The sequence below is a fragment of the Ranitomeya variabilis genome, chromosome 5, assembly GCF_051348905.1.
Source record: "Ranitomeya variabilis isolate aRanVar5 chromosome 5, aRanVar5.hap1, whole genome shotgun sequence".
Lineage (NCBI taxonomy): Eukaryota > Metazoa > Chordata > Amphibia > Anura > Dendrobatidae > Ranitomeya > Ranitomeya variabilis.
Window position 1 is genome coordinate 390,531,702 of NC_135236.1, and position 23,080 is coordinate 390,554,781.

The window sequence follows — 23,080 nt, forward strand, 5'->3', positions numbered from 1 at the left end:
TTGTTTTTTCTTGTGTTTAGGGTTAGGGTTAGGGTTTTCTTGTTTTTTCTTGTGTTTTCTTGTGTTTTTCGGTAAAAACGCATGCGTTTTTAACGCAAGCAAACGCATGTGCTTAAAAACGCATGCGTTTACATAGACAGCAATGCATTTTTTTGCCGCGAATAAACGCATGCGTTTTTTTGCGGCAAAAAAACGCTGCTAGAAATTAGGCTACGTTCACATCTGCGTTGTGCGCCGCAGCGTCGGCGCCGCAGCGCACAACGCAAACAAAAACGCAGCAAAACGCACGCTAAAACGCTGCGTTTTGCGCCGCATGCGTCCTTTTTGGCCGAAAGTTGGACGCAAAAAAAATTCAACTTGATGCGTTTCTTGCGTCCAACGCTTGCGGCCATGCGGCGCAAAACGCAGCACAACGCATGTCCATGTGCCCCCATGTTAAATATAGGGGCGCATGACGCATGCGGCGACGCTGCGGCGCCCGATGCTGCGGCGCTGACCGCAAATGTGAACGTAGCCTTACTACATGTTGCATTTCTGCAAATGAACGCATGCGTCCAAAAACGCATGCGTTGCCGAAAACGCATCAAAACGCACGCTAAAAAACGCATGCGTTTTTTAATGTTAAGTATAGGAAAAAAACGCATGCGTTTTTTAGCGCTAAAACGCTGCAGATCAAAACGCAAGTGTGAAACCAGCCTAACAGATGACGGACCTGAATGGGGACTTTTTTTCGTTGATTTGAAGGTTTTGTTGGGAACAATTTCCATAACATTTTGGATCACATTTATCCTGCACTCTACACTGAGGACTTACTTTGGACTTTCCATGTAAATCTCTGAGTGACATGGTTCAGATGAAACCCCCAAGGGATCCATCTATAATATAACGCTGGGAGCGTCACTCTGTCCGAAGCCTTTATAGACTGCGCAAGCGCCGGCGCAGTCTGGACCCCACAGAGTGACGCTCCCAGGAGATCGCGGTATGCATAAGCACTGAACGCACACCGTGATCTCCAACGGAGAAGCAGGGACGAGCCAGGAGGGTGAGTATGCAATACTTACCTGTCCCGTTCCACTGATGCGATTCCGGGCCATGAATGTCCCCCTGCTCCCGGAATCAGCGGCTGCGCAGTCAGCGCTTTCCGGCGCCATTTTCTTGAAGACACACTGCGTGTCTTCAAGAAAATGGCGCCGGAAAGCGCAGACGCCTGTGACGTTCAGTTCAGAGGGCGCAGTGACGCGCTTAATGCGCGCCGCCCTCTGACTGAACAGTCACAGCCAGAGGACCCGGAAGACGGAGAGGTGGAATGGGGGACAGGTAAATAAAGCAAGTGCCGGGGGCCTGAGCTAGCGGCGACTCGGGCACCTGACCCCCACAGCGTGCTGGTGTCCCCACCTGCTCAGGCCCCCAGCACAGCTGCCCGCACTCTCAGCACCACCACGCACAGCCGCCCGCACTCACCACAGCCACGCACAGCCGCCCGCACTAACCACAGCCACGCACAGCCGCCAGCACTCACCGAAGCCACGCACAGCCGCCCGCACTCAGCACCGCCACGCACAGCCGCCCAAACTCACCACTGCCACGCACAGCCGCCCGCACTCACCACCGCCTCGCACAGCCGCCTGCACTCACCACCGCCACGCACAACCGCCCGCACTCACCACCGCCACGCACAGCCACCCACACTCACCACCGCCACACACAGCCGCCCGCACTCACCACCGCCACGCACAGCCACCTGCACAGCCGCCCGCACTCACCACCACCACGCACAGCCGCCCGCACTCAGCACAGCCGCCCGCACTCAGCACAGCCGCCCACACTCACCACCGCCACGCACAGCCGCCCGCACTCACCACCGCCACGCACAGCCACCCGCACAGCCGCCCGCACTCACCACCACCACGCACAGCCGCCCGCACTCAGCACAGCCGCCCGCACTCAGCACAGCCGCCCACACTCACCACCTCCACGCACAGCCGCCCGCACTCACCACCGCCACGCACAGCCACCCGCACAGCCGCCCGCACTCACCACCGCCACGCACAGCCGCCCGCACTCAGCACAGCCGCCCGCACTCACCACCGCCACGCACAGCCGCCCGCACTCAGCACAGCCACCCGCACTCAGCACAGCCGCCCGCACTCAGCACAGCCGCCCGCACTCAGCACACCCACGCACAGCCGCCCGCACTCACCACAGCCATGCACGGCCGCCCGCACTCACCACCGCCATGCACGGCCGCCCGCACTCACCACTGCCACGCACAGCCGCCCGCACTCACCACCACCATGCACAGCCGCCCACACTCACCACAGCCACGCACAGCCGCCTGCACTCACCACAGCCACACACAGCTGCCCGCACTCACCACAGCCACGCACAGCCGCTCGCACTCACCACAGCCACGCACAGCCGCCCACACTCAGCACAGCCACCCGCACTCAGCACAGCCACCCGCACTCAGCACAGTCGCCTGCACTCAGCACAGCCGCCCACACTCAGCACAGCCACCCGCACTCAGCGCAGCCGCACTCGGGCAGTAGAGCCGGAGAGAGAAAGATGGGAGCAACATATAGCAGAATGGAAACAGGAACAGGCAGAATGGAAACAGGAACAGGCAGAATGGGTGCAGCACATTACAACAGAATGGGGGCACAGGATGGGAGCAGCACATGACAGAATGGGGGCACAGGATGGGAGCAGCACATGACAGAATGGGGGCACACACATGACAGGATGGGGGTGTAGGATGGAGCAGCATATGACAGGATGGGGGCGCAGGATGGGAGCACATGACAGGATGGGGACTCAGGATGGAGCAGCACATGATGGGATGGGGGTGCAGGATGGAACAGCACATGACAGGATGGGGATGCAGGATGGAGCAGCACATGACAGGATGGGGGTGCAGGATGGGAGCACATGACAGGATGGGGATGTAGGATGGAGCAGCACATGACAGGATGGGGGCGCAGGATGGAGCAGCACATGACAGGATGGGAGAGCAAGATGAGAGCAGCACATACCAGGATGGAGGCCATATACCAATATAAATGCTCGCCACCCGGGCGTAGAACGGGTTCAATAGCTAGTTCACTATAATGAGGCAGCAGAGTTACTGTGAACTCCATCTGACCCCTGTTCAGCCTTATCACTCTTTTTAGAAGTGCACAAAAATGTGGTGGACTGCACTTTCTTGCAAGCCTAAAATAACAGACACTGCCACATCATAGACCAGACAGCATCCACAGTGCCTCCACCTGCCTCATTATAGGAAATCATATGCCAGGGGTTTCATCTGAATTACGTATTTTCGAGATTTACACAGAAACCCTGATGTTCGTGGTCAGCGCAGAGTGTAGGAAAAATGTGGGCCGAGCCTTACTGCAATCTTTGGGAGGCAAAATGAACAGTTCAACAGCAGGTGAAGAGTTGGTTTTATTTTTTCCCCATTTCTCATGCAGTGTATGTGATTACACAACTTTATTTTTTGGGCCAGTGTATTTACAGGAATACCAGATTTATATCTTTTTTTGTATTAGCTGCTGTCACACACTGCTGCTGTCGCACATTAAAAAACAGTCTTTTTATTGCACAGCGGGTACTGCTCTTGTCAGTGAGAGTTGGAGTCAGCTATGATATTATCTGAACACCCAGTGGCGTTCGAGCTCACAGCTCCTGTGTATGCAAAGTCACCAGGACGTACCCAGTACGTTCAAGATTGGGAAGTCATTCCCAACAAGAAAGTACTGTATGTCCAAGGTCGGGAAGGGGTTTACATAAAAAAATTATTTATATCTTCAAACTAAATTTAATATTAGACAAAAGCAACCTTAATAAAAAGAGAATATATATATATATATATATATATATATATATATATATATATATATATATATATATACATATTTTTAAATACAGGGGAAATTCAGCAAGACTGGCTTTGTTTTGAACCAAAGTCTGATGGAGGAAGATGGAACAAATTCATTAAAAAGCTACCCATCAGAGTCACAGTACATTTCAGCTCTAATTTAGCCCATTGTGGCATAAATTATAGTGAATTTATATTACCCTAGGCCACGCTCCATCCACAAAGTTCTGAGCAGTTTAAACATTTGGTGGAACTGGCATAAGGTCATGAAAAGTCACAATATTTTTTAGCAAATATACAATGTGCAAAAATTTGCAATTTTCTGCATCAGCTCTCTTGTGCTAAGAACGTGATGGATGAGTCTCACGGTTTCAAAACTGAACTCAACATTTATATCATACATTTCAAACAGTAGTGAATCCCCTTAACATAATAACTGTTTTAATTCAGCCCCATTAAAGGGTATTGAGGCATGGACAGCCCATTTAAGGTCCTGTCGCAATGTTTATCGTGGACTTTAGGTAATGGCGTTTTCTTCTCCAAAACCTACATGCTGTTTATCGTGGATGACATAGTGATGGGCTGCCTTATATGATTTTAAGTATTGCTTCACAAGCCAGTTGGAATTAACATTGTCTAAACCACGGGCTGATAACTGGTAGTGAAGAGCGAATACATTTAGCACGATTTGTTACTCGCATGAATAATTAGCTTTTCGCTTCAAAGTATATTCGAGTGACCTGCCCAGCATGTTTGGCGCTTATTTGCAGACAATGAACATGCTGGGTTTGCTTGAAAATCACAGGAATGCCGTTGCCAACTTTGTGGTGGGATTACTGTGATTGGCTGACCTTACAGCATCATAGGGGGATATTTAAGCCATGTAGGCACCATCTTGGGCACATTACATGTGGAAACAGCATAGGGAGAGCATAGTGTGAGCGTAGGGAGAGTGAAAGCAGCATATAGAGAGAGTTTCTGAGTCCAATAAGCTCTTTTAAGGGCTACTTAGAGTGAAGATTAGTTCTAGTTCTCTGTTAGGTTGAGATAGCGTAGGGAGAAATTTGATACGAGGGACAGGAAAAGACAATGCAAGTACATTATTCAGATTTTTGCTAGATTACATTGTGTATAGTGTAAGAACAGATTGTGGGAGTAGGGAGAGAGAGGCAGGGTTTTGTATCCAGTACCATAATATGCAAAACAGCTCTTTTTCAAGCAAATAATATTATGCATTACCAACATATACTAAACCTTTTTTCTTAGTGCTAAGTATTATTCCTGAGTATCAGCATATACGTAACCACTTTTTTTACCGCTAAATAATATTTCTCTGTAGCAGCATATACAGAATTGCTGTATTTTTACAACTAAATAACATTCTTCAGTGCCAGCATATAATACAAATGTTATTTTTAGAGCTAAATAATATTCCATGCCTATTGCTGACATAGCGTATATTTATCTAACAGTTGTTCAACTGATGTAAAGCCTGCTCACATGCGCAAATGTCACTATTTACCAGTAATTGTCCTGAGCCTGCTGTTGGCATGTGTCATAAAGGCGATATAAAAAAATACTCTGCTATTGGTTAAATAAGTAGCTCATATTTATCTAGCAGTTGTGCGACTGGCGCAAAGCTTGCTGGGATATGCAAACGTGACTATTTACCAGCAATTTTCATGAGTCTGCTGTTGGCATGTGTTATAAAGGTGATATTAAAAATTAATTACTCTGATATTGGTTAAATAAATAGGGTATATTTATCTAGCAGTTGTGCGACTAGTGCACAGCCTGCTGAGATACACAAACCTCACTATTTAACAGTAATTTTCCTGAGTCTGCTGTTGCTGCGTGTAATAAAACTGAAGCTAAAAAAATTACTCATATATTGCTAGATACAAGAAATTTGTACATAACGCCTCTGTGAGAGTACTTGTGAAAAATAAAGCCAGGACATTTTTTTCACAATGCATTCAATATGGGAAAGGGTGACGTTAAGGAACGACAATGTGGATGTGGTCATGCCTGCCAAGGCCATGTGACAGATCAGAAAGTGACTTTATCTTGTTCTAGCTTCCAGTCAAATTTTGGTCTGTGCGCTACACCACTGTCGAACCCACACATGTGTGTGGATGTTGTGGGTTGGATGGCAAACAAAGGCTCCAGTGTGTTGACAAGCAGCACCACCAAGTCTTCCACACAGTCCAGTCTTAGTAGCCAAGAGGCTGGGCCTCACAATCCTCAACCTAGTCCAACTTCCTTCCCTTATCAAGAGTTCCAGGACCCCAACACTGGCCGCTCCGAGGAACTTGCGTTCTCTTGTAATTATTCTGGACTCTCACAGTGCACCATTAAAGAGGGTCATGAGGAGGTGGAATGCAGTGATGCACAAACATATGAGCACCCATGGCAGAAGAAAGCCATATTGGGTAAAGTAAATTCATGTCTGAAGAGGTGGATGATAATTATGACACACAGTTGCCATCAGGTCACCCTAAAATCACAACTCAGAAGGAGGATCAGATTGATGAAATAGAAAACGACGTGGTCGATGATGAAGCCAATGATCCAATCTTGCACAGTGGTACACATAGTGAACATAGCAGTGCAGAGAGGTGGTTGATCCGTAGCATGAAAACAGGCAGGAAGAGGTAGTAGTTTGACCAGAGGTAGAACTCAGTCAACTGTTCTACAGAGCCCCCCACTCGGCTAGATAACAGGCCAAAGATGCATTGTTCCCCTGTATGTCAGTTTTCTCTGAAAGTCCTTCAGTCAAAACAATTGTAATTTGCAGTATTTGCCATACCAAGCTGAGAAGAGACAAGAACACTGACAACCTGAGTACAACCAACATGCAAAAGTACATGGCAGCCAAGCACCCCAGTAGGGAGGAACACCTGAGTACAAAATCTGTGTCTGAGGGTGAAACCACAATCCCTTCCTCGGTGTTACGACATTCCCAATCTGCTGTCCAGGAGGCAGGTGTGGAAGCCTCCTGCCCATAAAATGCAGTTGCACACACACAACAGTCAGCAAATATGTCCAGTTCATTGTCCTAGTGCATCGTTCAGTTGTCCCTGCCCCTGACGTTTCACAGGAAGCAGAAATATCAACCCACCAACAGGCCCAAATGCTAAAGCCCACATTGGCAAATAAATAGTCTTGGAAATGTTAATGTTTTGGCTGGTGGGAGATGAGTCTTTCCATGACCTCTTGGAGGTGGCAGCCCCATGGGACTCGATTCTTTGCCGCCACTATTTTTCCATCATGCCATTCCCACATTACAGAAACATGTGTTGCACAATATCAGCCATGCTCTGGCCAACGCAGTTGCAGGGAAGGTCCACCTAACCACAGACACATGGACAAGTTCTTGTGGATGCTACATTTCTCTGACGGCACACTGGGTAAACCTGGTGGAGTCTGAGACAAAGTCAGTCTCTGAGTCAGAGACTGGGAAATCACGCATCTTACCCACACCAAGAATAGCAGTCCCAACTTCCATCAGGGTTTCATTCTCCTCATATTCCAGTTCCTGTCTCTCCTCATCCTTATCCTCAGCTGAATTAGCATCTCCATCACTCCCCAGCTGGGAGCTCTGAAGCACTGCCTTGGTGAAGTGGCAGCAATCTCTGCTAAAGCTTATCTGTTGAGGTGATAAAGCTTACAATGCAGCAGAGCAGTTGAAAGGGATAAAAGACCAGAACAAACAGTTGTTCTCCTTGCTGAACCTCCAATCAGGTCTGGTTGTGTGCGATAATTGGCGAAACTTGGTGGCAGCGTTAAAGCTTGGCAAGCTGATAAGTGTTCCATGCATGGCCCAAATGCTGAAATTGGTTGTACAGCAGTTTTTAAAAACATACCCTGACTTGCTAGACCTATTTGCCAAACTACGCCGTGTCTGCGCCCATTTCTAAAAGCCATCTCAGGCACTGCAACAGCCCTTTACTTTACCTTGTCGATGACTGATTCATGACCTGCCCAGAAGCTGGACTTTGACCTTTCATATGTTGACAAGGCTTAGTGAGCAGCAGAGGGCAGTGTCTGAACTCTAGCTTCTCAATGCCCATCAGAGTAACACTCAGCCCCATACGTATGTAAGGGCTGAGTGTTATATGTATGCTAACATACGTATGTAAGGTTCTTCAAAACTTTGAATACTGCACCAAGATGGTGAGCATTGATGATGCTATTATCAGAGTAACCATTCCTCTGCTTTGTATATTAATACGTTTGCTGCAGAACCTCAAAGATTAAGTTTTGAATGCTGAGTAGGTGGCTATGGAGCAAGATTTTACAGTGGCTGATACCACACAGCCCAACCTCAGACAATGGCAAGGTGTCACGAGGAGAAGGAGGAGAGGATGGTTAGTTAATCCTGTGGGGACACTGAACATTTGACTCTTTGTAGTCTGCCACAGTTCATGTCCAGATGCCTTTCCCAAGACCTTCGCGTGAAAGACATTTTGTCCACCATGAAATACTGCCTGTGCTCCTTTCTTGACCAACGGTACAAGGAGAAATTAACTTTTCTCATGTCGGACACACGTGCTATTTTCAGTGCATGCATGTGAAAGGGCCATTGTTGAAGAGTTCCTGAAAAGATTACCCTTAGACAATGCTACTGGCAGAGGTACCACCTATTTTCACCCACAAGGATTACAGGGGAGGGACATGCACACCATGCACACCAGGGGCAACTCGGGAGAGACAAATATCCACCAATTGGGACATTTTCATGAAACCATCAAATCAGCAAGGGCTATTTGTTGGTGTAAATTTGACTAAGAGGGAGAAGTTGACCAAGATGGTGAAGGAGTACTTAAGTGATCATAAAAGCGAGCTTCCTGATTCTTCAGTGCCCTTTAACTATTAGTTGTCCAAGCTACACACTTGGCCCGACCTCGCCTTCTTTGCCTTGGAGGTGCTACCATGCCCTGTCGAAAGTGTGTTGTCTGAGCAGGTTTTTTAGTTTGGCCGGTGGAATCATAACAGATAGGTGCAGCTGCCTGTAAGTGGAAAATGCAGACAGACTCTTCTAAAATTGAACAAGGGCTGGATTTCCTCCAACTTTGCAAGCCCTACGGATTACAGCAACGCAAATTAAATGCAGCCCAAATGTTCTTTTTAGGAAGTTGTCTTAACATCCATCCTTTACCATCCAAACCCATTTTGTTCTGGAAATCATTTCCTACTCCTGCTTCTGCCACAAGTACTTAGTGGTCATATATGTACAGTGCCTTGCGAAAGTATTCGTCCCCCTTGAACTTTTCAACCTTTTCCCACATATCATGTTTCAAACATAAAGATACCAAATGTAAATTTTTGGTGAAGAATCAACCACAAATGGAACACAATTGTGAAGTTGAATGAAATTTATTATTTTAAATTTTTGTTGAAATTCAAAAACTGAAAAGTGGGGCGTGCAATATTAATTGGCCCCTTAACTTCATATTTGTTGCACCACCTTTTGCTGCGATTACAGCTGCAAGTTGCTTGGGGTATGTCTCTATCAGTTTGGTACATCGAGAGACTGAAATTCTTGCTCATTTTTCCTTGGCAAACAGCTCGAGCTCAGTGAGGTTTGATGGAGATCGTTTGTGAACAGCAGTTTTCAGCTCTTTCCACAGATTCTCTATTGGATTGTGGTCTGGACTTTGACTTGACCATTCTAACACCTGGATATGTTTATTTGTGAACCATTCCATTGTAGATTTTGCTTTATGTTTGGGATCATTGTCTTGTTGGAAGACAAATCTCTGTCCCAGTGTCAGGTCTTTTGCAGACTCCAACAGGTTTTCTTCAAGAATGGTCCTGTATTTGGCTCCATCCATCTTCCCATCAATTTTATCCATCTTCCCTGTCCCTGCTGAAGAAAAGCAGGCCCAAACCATGATGCTGCCACCACCATGTTTGACAGTGGGGATGTTGTGTTCAGGGTGATGAGCCGTGTTGCCTTTACACCAAACATATTGTTTGGCATTGTTGCCAAAAAGTTCAATTTTGGTTTTATCTGACCAGAGCACCTTCTTCCACATGTTTGGTGTGTCTCCCAGGTGGCTTGTTTCAAACTTTAAACAACACTTTTAATGGATATCTTTGAGAAATGGCTTTCTTCTTGCCACTCTTCCATAAAGGCCAGATTTGTGCCGTGTACGACTGATTGTTGTCCTATGGACAGACTGTCCCACCTCAGCTGTAGATCTCTACAGTTCATCCAGAGTGATCATGGGCCTCTTGGCTGCATCTCTGATCAGTCTTCTCCTTGTTTGAGATGAAAATTTAGAGGGACGGCAGGGTCTTGGTAGATTTGGAGTGGTATGATACTCCTTCCATTTTAATATGATCGCTTGCACAGTGCTCCTTGGGATGTTTAAAGTTTTGGAAATCATTTTGTATCCAAATCCAGCTTTAGACTTCTCCACAACAGTATCACGGACCTGCCTGTTGTGTTCCTTGGGCTTCATGATGCTCTCTGTGCTTCAAACAGAACCCTGAGACTATCACAGAGCAGGTGCATTTATACGGAGACTTGCTATGTAACTGAACTGTTCCAATCTCGCACATGTACGAAAACAGATGCTAAGTCATGCGGCTAGTTACCCCAGTTCTGACATTACTGAACCTGGGCCAGACTGGCACCCAAAGCATGTAGCAAAGTAGAGACTCAGGCGCTGAGCCAAGGGAACGAAATTGCATAAGTGTGCAACCTGCCTGCCATTGTGTACAGTGTCAGAGCAAAGACACACACACATGCAGACAGAGTGGTAGAGTAGCCACCCACACACACCAAACATAAATGATACTAGCATGCCGAGTGCAGCCGGCCATGACATCGCCCACGGGCCAGTCCGGAGCTGCTACATCACCAGAGCAGCTAACGTCCGACCACTAATTACAAGACACCACATCACGGACATGCTCAGTAAGGTGATCTCTGGACTTACAGGCTGCACCTGTACTGTATATCACTGGTTGCCTTAGACTTGGCTAGAGAGCTAGCAGTAACCAAGCGTATACCACGAGCCTGAGCAAGATGCTGGGACCAACATCTGTGTTGAGCAGCAATCGCAGCAGCCGGACTTGAATGGGAGACCACAGTACCAGATAAGACAGTACCAGTGAATCCCGATGCCCTAACATGGTGAAACTTGTACTCCTCATCTCTAGCAATTATAATAGCTGCAAAATGTATTGTGAGGTTTCCATTGCAGTGTCTTTCAGCGTGTATGATACAGACCCCTTGGCTAATCTTTGGATACCTTTGTACATTGTGCAATGGTCAAATTTCTACTCTCAATCTCTATCTATTCTCTTATTATAATTTTTTTTTATTGTGTTGCCCTTTTCACGGTCTCTTTCAGCATGCCTCTTGGAGTCTGATGATGATTTTGGGTCTGCACTTGGATATTGTGGAACATCAATGCATTAATATGCTCCACACACTTCTTCAGGTTTCATTCTTACACAGAATAATAATATGATTAATGAAACATACTCCATATATATGCTGCTTGTTCAAAAATCTTACCCACACATCCCTTTATAAAGGGAAATTTGACATACCTTTGTTAGCAAACGCCATATACGGCTGACATACGCACCACCCCATTAAGTTAGCAGAATGCCTGGGTACAAAATCTGTGTCTCAGGGTTAGACCAATGGCCCCTTCCACTGTGTAACATCCTTCCCAATCTGCTGTCCAGATTGGCCTCTTGGCCTCAAGATGCCTTTTGCCCACAACCTGCAGTTACACATACAGTATGAACATTCAGTAACCATTTCCACTTTTTGGTCCCAGCTCAGTGTTCAGTTTTCCCTTGTCAGCATATATGTCTCTTCCAAAATTGTTAGATAGGGCATCAATATTCGTTAGCACTTTACATTGTCCGGTGCTGGGCAAAGACCATTCCTGGCTTTTCCAGGCTCCTAAATGAGACTTGTATCTCTTTATTAAGCTGTCACTTCCCTTAAGTGTTCTAAATTTTGGTAAAAAATGGAGGTGGGGTATTGGCCAGTTGCTGGACATTTTAAGCAGGTCTAAGAGACTAGGTAAATACGCTCCACAGACCTATTCAGGCCGCAGCCTTGCACATATTGGATCATGGTTATTGCCATGCTAAAGCCTTTATCTGAGCTCTGTAGCACTGCCTGTCACCTGAGTAATACTCTCTATAGAGCTCGTCACTCTCTAGGAGTCAGGTCACATCCTGTAATTACTTTGTTGTTGCTCAATACCACGCAAGAGATACATTCTGTCTGGTTGGGCAGTTTCCAGAAGAAGTGCGTAGGCTTGAACAGATTGGTCAATGGCACTTCTGGCTCTTTCCCTTGAGGAGGCTGCTTCCAAGCAAAATGAGGCTTGTACATGTTCCTGACGGGTTTCAAGTCCACAATTCAGGCATTCGCTTGCATACACTGTATACCTAATTTAATTGTAATGCTTTTGGTGTCTGGTAGAATCCAAGTTACTAACATTGATCATACAGTTCCCCCAATTTCTGTATTATATTCACCTTACAGCGGCTTTACCCACTATAACTGTATCTCCATTAGGATCCGGTGGCCAAAATAAACTGTGGAGCTCCCAAAACTCAGATTTCGCAGCACCTGCTGGCTCTATGAAAATGTCAAGCGAGGGACGCATAATGACATGGTGGTGGATGTAGTGATGGTGGTGGGCAAAGCCCAAAATTCAAATGGGCATGTTTTAGCTGTCATTCTGTAGTGCTGGGGAATATGTATTTCACTATCTAGCGAACAATTTTGAATGAGGGAGAGACCACCCAAATGTAGGAGTGAGAGCCCTCCCAAATGTATGATTCAGGGACACATAAGGATGCTTCCCAAACTCAGGTATAATGGCACCTACTGGCCCTCTGAAAATGTGAAGAGATGGCTGCATAATGACATTGTGGTGTACATGGTGGTGGTGGCAGGCAAAGCCCAAACTTCAAATGGGCATATTTTAGCTGTCATTGTAAAGTGCTGAGGAATATGTATTCCACTATCTGACAAACAATTTTGAATGAGAGAGGGACCTCTCAAATATAGGAGAGAGAGCCCTCACCAATGTAAAAGGAATAACTAAAGCCAAAATGCTATGTGTGAACAATTGCTAAAGGAGAGGTATAATATTTTTATATATTTTTTTTATTATTGTTTTCCATTAAATACAAGTAACTATGAAGGAAAAATTGTTTCTTAGCATTTTTCCCTTTAAAATATTAGGTTTAGTTTGGTAAGTCTTCTTATAAATCAGCAAAACTAGCTCAATAGTCTGACAACATTATTCCCAGATACCATATGTGATTCAGAAAGCCATGCAAGCATCTTCTCCTTGCTGTTCCCATTTAGTTTTAGCACTTTCACATCAATTTCAGCTTTTCTCTCATGCCCCCAGACCTTTTTGTTGGGTACAGCAAAAAAATATTCGATGTTCCCATTGACTTGCATTGTATTCGTTACGAATACACAAATATTAGAAATTATTCGGACCAATTTTCCTGAATCTGAATATTTCACTACTTGTTGGCCCATACAAAAGTTTTGCACATTGGTTGTCGGGGGTGCAGGCAATTTCAGTAAAATCAAGTGGGTCAAATGTAAATGTATTTAATGAGATGATGAACACAGAGAGGTGTGTGTATCACTGACATATATACAGTATATATATATATATATATATATATATAGAGAGAGAGAGAGAGAGAGAGAGAGAGAGACTGTATATATGTTTTCACGAATATTTGAGCCCATGGATCAATTATATGTCCATTTTGCAAGCCGGCAAGAAAATCTTGCCATATGGATGTCATACGGATGTCACATGAATGCTTACATGCGAGAAAATTGCATCCTCGCATTGCACACAGATAACATACGGATAACTGTTCAGGGAACATTTCTGAGATTCTCGTCTGTGTAAAACAGACCAATTTTTTTATACGTTGTATGTGAATCCAGCCTAAAGGAGATCCCCAACATTAAACATAATGGTATTTTACTTACTGATCAGAAGGGGTCTGATTGTCAGGACCTTGCCAAAGAACAGGGGCAGCAGCATATTTTCCCCTCCACAGCAGCACTGCCATTTATCTGCAGTGTAGGGAAGTGCAATACAGCCCTATGTATGTGAACGGAGCAGCTCCCTGTACAGCAGTGCCACTTTGACAGTAAAAATGATGAAGGAGAATTGACCCCATAACTGAGCGTATTTACAACATTGTATAATAACTGAGAATATCCCTTTAAAACAAAAGTAACGTCTGCAGATTATATTACCTTTTTTTCCCTACGGTTGGATGTTTTTTTTTCAATTTTTGCAATGTTGTTTCCACCAATCTCTCCCATCGGGAAACAATGTACAGGCTGAGTGATGTCAACGCTGAAGTTTTTTACTTGGAACCAGAGGTGACTCCAGGTCACCAATAAGCTGCAACCTTAGAAGGAAGATACATTTTTCAATGACTGTCCAATAGAATCTGATGGTTGAGAACCTGTCCGGTCCCTTTTAGGCTGCATTCATTTATATCTTCAGTTTTAAAGCTGAAGTCTTAGGCTAGTTTCACATTTACATTAGAATCCGCAGCGTTTAATCTGCAACCACAAATGAGGGAAAAACCGCATGGAAACGTGTACAACCACAGCATTTTTTAGACGCATACGGTAACACATGCGGTTTAAAAAAGGCGGCGTTTTCATGTGTTTGGGTTTTTTGTGCGCATGGTGGAAAATTGTACAGGAGAAAAATCTAGATAACCAGACACCGCCAATGGGACTACAGAGGGCGTGTATTATGGGATGTCTATATATAGACCCTAGGACTGCTGAAATCTTAACAGTGTACTACTGTATTCTGTGTCATGATGGCTCTTCGCATGGAGAGCTTTTATTTCAACCTGGATTTAAGCATCAAGATGTTTCTTGCCTGTGCGTTTGCTTGGGAGCAACAAAGAAATCAAGAAAGACAGAGAAGGACACGGCGTCTGCGTTTTTGGCGACACCCCATTATTGAACTCCGGGAGAGCCGTGGAGCCTATCACATGCTATATGGCGAGCTTAATGCCAACCCGGACAAATTCCCGGAATATACTCGGATGTAGCAAGACTCTTCGGGATTTGCTTGGTCGTGTCCAAGGAGCCATCCAGAGACATTACACCCAGCTCCGTAGAGCGATTTTTGCAGAGGAACGTCTGCTGGTTACATTAAGGTACGTAATAATTCTAAACAAATGCCAGTCATAATTATTGTTGGTCTGACATGTATTCTTTGTATTTTCCTTTATGACTTTAGTAGAACAACACCATAAATAGAATTGATTGTAATTTATTTTTTATTTATGTTATTACAGATTTCTGGCAACTGGAGGGAGCTTATCATCCCTCCACTTCCAGTATCGGCTTGGAATTTCCACCTTGTCTGGAATAGTTGTGGACATCTGCCGGACTTTGTGGAACATTCTCCGGGATGAATTTATACCCATACCCACCGAGGACATGTGGATGGGAATTGCAGAGAAATTCTTGAGTGTATGCGATTTCCCCAACTGTTTGGGTGCGGTGGCTCGAAAGCACATACACATTATCAAACCCGCCAGAACTAGATCAGAGTACTTCAACTACAAACAATATTTTTCTGTTGTGCTCATGGCAATAGCAGATGCGGACTGTTGCTTCATCGCCGTGGACATTGGAGCTTTGGCCGTGGCAACGATTCCCAGACTTTCAAGAACTTGGCTATGGGCCGACATGTGTATGGCATAAATTTTAATTTTCCATGGCCACAACCTCTCCCCAACACTCAAGGCCCACCGATGCCATTTGTTATGGTTGGGGATGAGGCCTTTCAGATGTGTGAAAACCTACTGAAGCCATATTCCAGTCGGGACTTGAACCTCACTAAAAGGATCTTTAACTACAGACTGACCAGGGCCCGAAGAACAGTAGAGTGTACCTTTGGGATTCTAGTCTCAAAATGGTGCATTCTTGCAACAGCCATTAATCTAAAAATGGAGACAGTCGATGAGGTGGTCAAAGCCTGTGAGGTTCTCCACAATTACATTATGGCTAAGGAGCAACCCAACATTGAACTGGATGAACCAGTTGCAAACCCATCGCCAGATTACCAGCATCACCCGCTGCGGTCAACTGTTGAAGTTGGCCACATGCGGGATCAATTTGCTGCCTTTTTTTATTCTGATATTGGACGTGTGGCATGGCAGGACAATATTGTGTAAAATGTCCTGTTGGGTTTGGGTCTGTACCAGTTATGTTTTAAATGTTACTAATATTAGTTGTTAATAAACTATGTGTTTCGTTATCTTGACCGTGTCTCCTATGTATTTCCTCTACAAACCACTTAGGTTGTTAGTGGTAAGGTTGTTGACGTCATTGCGTCCTGATTCTGTTCTGCAGTATCTATTGGACACAGACTGAAGAGACGATGGCTGTTTACAAAACAGATCTATGCTCATCAAGTCAGGTGTCAGAAATAATGAATTCATAATGCACAAATAGCAGCCTCATGAATTCACTATTTCTGACACATGTCCAGGTGAGTTTAGATATGCCTTGTATGACCTCCATCGTCCCTTCACTTTGTGTGAAATAGATTACGTACACAGAAGAGAAAATGGACATTATGCAAGACAATTCTCTACTCACCAGGTCAGGTGTCATAACTAGGGTTGAGCGACCTTTAGTTTTTTAGGGTCGAGTCGGGTTTTGTGAAACCCGACTGTCTTAAAAGTCGAGTCGAGTGAAATCGGCCGACCACCGTGAAAAGTCGGGTTTTGGCCGAAACACGAAACCCAATGAAGGAAATTATTATTATTATTTTTTTCTCTCTCTCTCTCTCTCTCTCTCTCTCTCTCTCTCTCTCTCTCCCCTCCGTCCGCACAGAAAATTTCGTATTGCACATTCCAAATCCCTTCTGCGCACAAGCGATAACATGACGATAGGCATTCACTCCCCTAACACCTATGTCATCACTCTGCCCACGCTCATTCATTGGCTGGAAAAATGGCGCTAATCGCGTCATACGAAACACGACTTTGGCGCCAAGATCGCGTACCGCATGGCCGACCCCGCACAGGGATCGGGTCGGGTTTCATGAGACGCCGACTTTGCCAAAAGTCGGCGACTTATGAAAATGAACGATCCGTTTCGCTCAATCCTAGTCATAACTAATGAGTTTTTGGACACAAGACCTGTTGAGTATAGTTCTGCTTTGTATTACCGCCATTTTCTCTCCAGTCTACAACACAAAGTCACAGAGTAAGCAGAAGGAAGAGATTATGGAGAAAATACAAGTATTATTTTTGGGGCCACCTCATATCTCTATACCAAACATACACAAAGCTGCAGTGTTGTACTTACTAACCACTGGAGCTATGAGATGGCAAAAAACATAAAGTGTGCGGTGCAGTGTTTCGGCACACGGTTTGTGTTGCCGGCGGCGAAATACACAATTAACCAAACATTATTGGGGGCAAAAAACATTATTATTTATTTGTACACAAAAAAAATTAACTGCGCCTGCTTGGGGTAGAGTGCCAGAAATGGGGGGTATGTAGCTGTGAAGCTTGACTAACTGTGGATGACGCAGGGGTGGTAGGAGAAGGGGCAATTAAATTACTGGGGTCTGGCAGTTTGGGGATGGGGCTTGATGCATGAGAGAGCAGAGACACACTGGAAGGGTGAGACAAACCAGACATTACAGACACATTGGGAGGTGATGGGGAGGGATAGCGATAGTCCTCTGTTTCTTTTTTCCTTTCCTTTTTGCGATCGGTGCTGCAGTATGGGGAGCCTTGTTGGGCTCATTTATAGCTGCCTGGCTGTGGTGGCCGACTTGTCAGGGTCTGTGTGCCGCTGCATGGTTGTGGTGGTGGGGAAGGCCATGCCAGGGTCTGGCTGCTGCTGCAGCATTGGTGGTGGTGGGGAAGGCCATGCCAGGGTCTGGTTGCTGCTGTTGCTGCTGCTGCATGGTGGTGGCAGTGGAGGAGGTCCAAGCAGGAGCAGCAGTTGTCATGGTGGTTGCGGTGGGCTTTCCAACAGCACTCGGCATGGTGGTGGTGCTGTAGTGGTGTCCGGCAGTGGAGGTGGCCATGCAGTGGTACGCAGCAGAGGTCAGCATTGAGGTCATGCGTGATAGTGTAGGCACAGGTGGATATGCCGCCACTGTCTGCTGAAAATACTGACTCTGCTGCATAGCCTGCACATAAGCAGCATTGCAGGCCTGCATGACACTAAGCTGGAGATCAGGAGTAAGGTGTTCCAACATGCCCTGTTCAATTTCAAAAAATGATGTGCTGGCCTCTTGATGTCGGCTTTTACTTGGTCAAGGCTTTTGGTAACCTCCCGGATACGTGTATTCATATGGCTAATGGCAGTCTCCAGTTGGTCACCCATTGCCTTGAGTCCATCATGAAAAACCGAGCTCAAGTGCAAAAACTCGGGCATGAGTGACCTGTCCAAGGCCCTCTGCCACTGCCAGGAAGAGCCCCCCAAAAAAGGGGCAGAGGCAGAGGACTGGGAAAGGGGAACACCTGATGGACCAGCTTCCTGGTTTCCAGTTTGCGTGGCAGGCCCACTTGCTGCAGTGCTGCTGGATGGCTGGGACGGGTCCGTGGCTGTCTGATGAAGGACCGCTCCAGAACCAGGGTCAAGAGTGCCGCTTCATGCGCTGTGAAAAAAGAAGAAAAAAAATAATACCAAACATTTACAAAATGCCAACTTCTGTGGAATAGAAACATACAGATTATGGCAATGCAACACAACCTAGTACACAAAGAAAATACTTACTTTCTCTGGGCAAGTACCGGTCTCAAAAATGCCAGAATGCGGTGGTATTTATATTTTCGGATCCCTGCTCCAATACCACTAGGAACCCAGCTCTCTTGACTAAAGTCCTTGTTGAAGCGATCCTTCATTGAGCGCCAACGTGTTTTGACTTTGAGCATTGTTGAAAAAACAAAAAAGAATGGTTAGACAATGGATTTTTGGCGGTGATCACACAACTGTGTGTGATGAGAGAAACTCCTGAGAGTTTCTCTCATCACACACAGTTGTGTGATCACAGCCAAAGTCATTGCTGCATCATACTGCATTGCATTACTTACAAAATGCATTTCGGACCCGAGTCAGGGCATTGTCCCAGATATCCCACATGACTTTGGCCATCTCATTCCATAGCCACAGGATCGTCACGTTGTCCGAGTGCTGTGGAACCTGGGTGTCCCACAACGGGACTCGCTCATGGACCAGGGAGATAAGGAGGTCATTTTCAATGAGGTCCTCATCCCATTCTGGAACCTAAAAAATAAATAAAGACATTAATGTTGGATACATTAACATAAGGAAAAGAAAGAAAACAGAGACAGAAAACTGGCATGAATATTGAAAGTCAAGAAAAAAAGGAGTCAAGAAGAAAAAGGGAAAGAGGAAAGTAAAGAAATGAACATCCAATAGTAAAGTGAGGATACAATAAACAGTCAGCCACGTATACATATACACTGCCGCCTTGCCACCCGACCATGACCAAGCTGCTCCTGCTCAGCCTCTGCCGCAGTGGAAGAAGTGCTCTAAAAAAAGGAAAAAAAATTGTCATATGTATAGATGTGACAGTGAATACTTACCAATCTGAAGAGGTGAGTACTCACTTCGCTGACGTGTTTGGTTTGTGCAGGCCCAGGCACTTGCTCCTCCTCAGAAGAAGATGACATTCTGATGCATGCATGCAGAAAGAATTGGCAGAAATTAGGACATAGAGAGAAAGAAAATAGAAAATAAAGACATTGTCTGCTGAGTAGTGACCTGCAAATGTTCACTCCCTCCCTTTATCAGTTTGTATGTGGGAGGTGGCTAATCAGTGTTTAGACATGTTTTCCTGTGGTGCAACGCATGCGTTCACATAGACGGCAATGCGTTTTTTTGCTGCATTCCTTCCGCTAACAACCGCATACGTTTCTAAGCTGCAAATTGACGCCTCTAAAATTACTACATGTAGCATTTACCGTGCCAAACCGCAGACGGCGAAACGACGCATGCGTCGTCAAACGCGGCAAAACGCAACCGATCGCAGACACATGCGTCACTAATGTTAAATATAGGAATACACGACACATGTGGATAATTGCGGAAGAAACGCTGCGTACACAACCGCAAATGTGAAACCAGCCTTAAACAGGTAATGTTTTACTTTTATTCTACTTCCACATATGTAGCAAATATTTTATATGTAGCTGCCTGAAATCGGCTGGGCAAGGAGTTCGGCAAGCTGGAAAGCCCCAAGACAAATGATTGGATTTGTTTCAGCTTTGTGGTATTGTGCTTTGGGGTAGTGTGGTGCCACCTGCAGGTCATTTTTCCTTACTGCAGTTTTATGAAAATTAATGTTTAAAATGTTATTTTGTGATCACATCGTGGATGTGTGGTTTGTTTGGCTATTTTCTTGCTGAAGGGGGCAAGTTTACCTTTCAAATGGCGTATCATTTGTGTGTGGGTGCAGTATGAATGGAGATACAAAGGAATCACCAAAAAAGAGTGTTTTGAAATAATATAGAAGGATTCAATCATCCCTAATAACTGAACATTCTTCCTCAGTATTTGCTTGTAGAGAGAATAACACATACAGTACCTTTTTTACTATGTCCATCTGTTATTTCATTGTAGGAAGCTATGTAAGCTTTTTTGTTCCCATTAGTAAGCAATTGACTAAGCTTTGAAAAACTTTAATCTGTCATTATCAATTTTTGCAAACTCTTGCATGATTGAATTAGAAACTTTTGGGCATATTTGTCAATACAGTCTATAGTAATTCTTACACAGTGCTAATTTAGACTCAACTTTTTAAATGCATCAGATTTATCATACTGGTTCTAGTCTAAGTTTATACCACCTATTAGTTAGCATACTGTTAGGGCTGGCGGAACGCACCAAATATTATAAGGATAATAATAAGGTGCGTTCGCAGCCCGGGGTCCACCATGCAGCGATGTTAGCTGCTGCCTGGTAATGACGGACGCTATATGGCAGGAGAGTAAGGAACACACATGGGTTAACGTCACCTGGTATGTACAAGACAGACTCTGTTGCCTAACAGAGCTGCAGTACCACAGATTTGAGTGCTAGGATTCTGCCCCAAGGACGCGGGGTTAGAGTCCATCTAGACACACTAAGCGCTCGGCGTCGCACCTGCGATGCCTGGATAAAACTACATAATACATTTAGAGCACTGAGTGCGCGCAACATTGCACTGGTGAACGCCACTAACCACCCTGACTAGGGAATATAAGCGCACTGACTGCGCGTGGCATCGCATTGGCGAACGCGGCTAGTGGACTCTAATTATCGTGCACTGTGTCACCAACTGGCGCTGCATTAGCTCCACACACCCAGAACAGACAACAACAATAGGGAAGGGAATAATTAGGAGCTTTCACCAGTATCATACACGCATCCACACACATCACAATTTCGGATTATACTAGCGCATGACTGAGTGGCCATGTGAACCTTTTATAGATGCAGCCTTCCGGGACCTTGCCAGTAGACCAATCAGAGCCATTTGAGGACCTGGGCATGTGACCTCTGACCACCAATGAGTGTCCATCTCACTGGCATGCTCAGTAGGCAAAAAGGAAGACTTAGTCCCAGGAGCATCTGCTAGCCACTGATTAATGCTGGTTACAATAGCTGAACCTGGGATGGCAGCAGTAACCAGATGCACAGAATCAGCCTGAGCAAGACGCTGGGACCCGTGTCTCTGCTGAGCAGGCTCCTCTGCGGCTGAGGAAAAATGGGAAACCGCAAAGGACATGGTTCAAGATTCCCTCTGTGCAGCGGCGGGAACTCGACACCTAACACTTACTTTGTGCAATAAGATAGTTGAGCAATTTTGACACATTTTTAGGCAAATGCTGTTGCATGATAGGCCACACCCATTTTCTGTGACATCATACTTCCTTGTTGATGAGACAAAGTGCTTAAAACTCTTGAAAAGTCTTGAAAAACCAGTTTTAGACATGGTAGGGTATGTTTCCACATTCAGTAAATGCTGCGGATTGGACGCAGCGTACAGCCACAGCGTCCAATCCGCAGTGGCCCGATGTTACAGAATAGCAGAGGGTATTTTATGAAATGCCATCTCCACTATGCTTGCAGGGCCACCCGCGGCTTCCCTTGCGTAAACGGACATGCAGCGCGTCTTTCTATACTGCAGCATGTCTATTTATCTTGCGGAGACGCTCAGTCTCTGCAAGATAAATATCACAGTCCAATGTATAGGATGGGGTGATTCCACATGGTTCAATGAGCACATGCGGAATCACCGTGCGTACAAAAGACAACAGCGCTTTGGACGGAGCTGAATCCAAAGCACTGCCAATACTGAACGTGGAAACATACCCTAATTCCAACAGTTCTTTAGTCGTTGAAATGATTTTCTTGTGCTTTATTGCATGAATCTGTTAATCTCTGTTGGCAAAATTTCAAATGGCTCATGATTTCACAATTTAGTAATATATTCTCCAAATATTGTCCACTAAATTTGAATTTGCCTATTTGTGCTGATTTTACTGGGAAATTCAATTAGCAGAAAAATTAGTTTCTCTAATTTAATGTCCCTTTTTCTTGTCTGTGAACTCTTTAGGTCCCAGAGAATAAAAAAGAAAGATGCAAAAAATAAAAACAAATCCTTATGCTCACCTCACTGCTTACCTGTCCGTCTGCTTCTGCTGCTCCCTGCCTGATGTCCAGTTTTCCACCAGTCCATTATATTGCTTCTCCAACCCAGTGTTCACTGTAGGCCGAGGCCACTAAATTATAAAAAAAATCTGCGCTCTCCAGGATTCAATTCCACTTGAATAAGTTTGCCCATCTGTATACAGAACCTTATAAATGATTTTGAAAACATTTCTAGACAGATATTTCTTATTCTTCCTTTCATTTTCTATGTATTCTATTCTAGTGGTTTTTCGAATTGAATAACCGAAGAGCCACATATGACACTTAGATAGCTTGCATTTGACTCGAAAGCTGTTTCAAGTGGATACTTTTATATAAAAAAGGCACAAAGAATGTTTTAGCGTTATTGCAATCTGCCAAAAACGTCAATGCTATTTGATTTTTAGTAAACGCTACTGAAAACAAACAGATTAATTAGACAATTCTCTCATAGAAAATTTAAATTTCAA